This window comes from Enhydra lutris, unplaced genomic scaffold (assembly GCF_002288905.1).
Source record: "Enhydra lutris kenyoni isolate GAN:26980312 unplaced genomic scaffold, ASM228890v2 scaffoldscaffold68, whole genome shotgun sequence".
Taxonomy (NCBI): domain Eukaryota; kingdom Metazoa; phylum Chordata; class Mammalia; order Carnivora; family Mustelidae; genus Enhydra; species Enhydra lutris.
In genome coordinates this window covers 9,346,122-9,348,249 of record NW_019154152.1, presented here as the reverse complement: position 1 = coordinate 9,348,249, position 2,128 = coordinate 9,346,122, and the positions used below count along the sequence as shown (strand labels likewise).

Below are 2,128 nucleotides of genomic sequence, written 5' to 3'. Positions count from 1 at the left end.
AGCAGAGCAGGAACAGCCCTATGCCCTCAAGAACTTTAGCCACTGTCACCTGCTGTGTGTCCTACAAGTGACTCAGAAGGATTAAAAGAGAATGAAGTTAATGATCTAATTTGCCCAAAATGGTCAGGGCATTGACTTGCTTCTACAACCTGAGACCTACTGTAAAGGAGCTTTCTTGGGAAATCATCCTGGGCTGTGGCTTCTCCTGTAGAGTGGAGCTTCCATGGGATTCTACAATGTGCCTTACCTGCGCTACAGTGTGAGTAGCTGTGTTATACTCCACTACTCTCAACACAGCAGATCGTTGGACAAAACTGGTCAGTAAATATCAATCTTCTCTGGAAAATTACCTTCACATAATCATGTCTGCTTCTTCTGCTTCCATTATCAACACCTCAGTATTCATTCTCACAGGGTTCCCTGGCCTAGACCAGTACTATCCCTGGTTTTCGATTTTCCTTCCTCCTCCATCTATGCTATGGTTTTCCTGGGAAACTGCCTGGTGCTGCATGTGATCCGGACAGAGCGGAGCTTGCATGAGCCCATGTTCTACTTCCTGGCCATGCTGGCCCTCACTGACCTGTGCATGGGGCTGTCCACAGTGCACACGGTGCTGGGGGTCCTGTGGGGGCTCAGCCAGGAGATTGGTCTGGATGCCTGCATTTCACAGACTTATTTTGTCCATGGTCTCTCTGGCACAGAGTCTGGAGTCCTTCTGGCCATGGCCTTTGATCGCTTCATTGCAATCTGCAATCCTCTACGCTACACATCCATCCTGACCAACAACAGAGTCATTCATGTCATGGTGACCATTTTGATGAGAAGTGCATTGTCCATTCTTCCTGTCATCATTCGCCTGAAGTTCTTCCATTACTGCCGCCCCCACATCCTCTCCCACTCTTTCTGCCTGCACCAGGACCTACTCGACTCACCTGCTCTGACATCTGCTTCAATAGCTTCTATGCCCTGGCTCTGGTCATTTGTACCTTATTGTTGGATGCTGTGCTCATTCTCATCTCCTATGTTTTCATCTTGCATACAGTACTGGCAATTGCATCCCGGGAGGAGAGGCTCAAGTCCTTGCAGACCTGTGTGTCCCACATCTGTGCTGTCCTGGTCTTTTACATCCCCATCATTGGCCTCACCATGGTGCACCGTTTTGGCAAGCATCTCTCACCTTCTGTTCATGTGCTTATGGGCAATATCTATATTCTCTTTCCACCCCTGATGAATCCAATCAGCTACAGTGTAAAGACCCAGCAGATCCGAAGCCGGATGAAGAAGTGGTTTTCCCCAAAAATGAAGTAGGAGCCTTGGATGCAATCAGTAAGAATGTTTAAGGTCAGAAGAGTGAAGCTACTTCCCATATGTGCAACAACTTGCAATCTGAATAATAATTACTATAACATTTTATTGTTTAATGAGGACTTGAGTGTTAAAGAACTTAAGAGGTTTTATAATACAAGCGGCAAAATAGAACTAATTTTTAAAATACACATTCCAGAAAATATTTCTCAATGTCTGCTGTAGAATAATCATGGCCATGATATAAGGAACAAGTGTCTCTGCATTTTGTTGACATGTCTTGAAACATGGTTGTTATATGAAAATCATGACTCTCCGTTCATCGATATTTTCATTCCATTTAGACCCTCTTCCTCCTCAATTTTGGAAACATGCTTATTGCTTAGATTCTTCCATTAATTGTTCCTTATATCAAAATACATAATATGGTGAAATTGGACTTTCTTCATTCCTACAGGTGAGGTGCAGGACATCTGAAACTATAATGTTGAGCTTTCCCCCACCTCCATTATTTTTTCCCAATTAGTGACTAATGCAAATCTATCAAAGGAATTTTGAAATAAAAAGATATGGAATCCAGCTACCCCAAATACTTTATTCTTACTTTTTCCCATGCTATAAATATTACCTTTTCCAAGTCAAAATTTCTTTCTTCACTTTTTCCCTGAATATCATTGGGATTTTTTTTCCATTGGGATTTCTTAATGGTATTTTAAATTCTCCATAGTATACAGAAAAGATTTTAGTTTGAAAGTTCTGCAAAAGCAGGATTGAGAACTGATGATGCCTCTCTTAGAGCAATGGCTGTGAAAAGAGAAAATCA

The 2,128-nt window shown here is 42.4% G+C and overlaps 1 pseudogene; it reads left to right on the top strand.

Annotated features, from left to right (window-relative positions):
- Window positions 1–362: 362 nt before the first annotated feature.
- LOC111159302 lies at window positions 363–1,308 on the top strand (annotated as a pseudogene).
- Window positions 1,309–2,128: the final 820 nt, after the last annotated feature.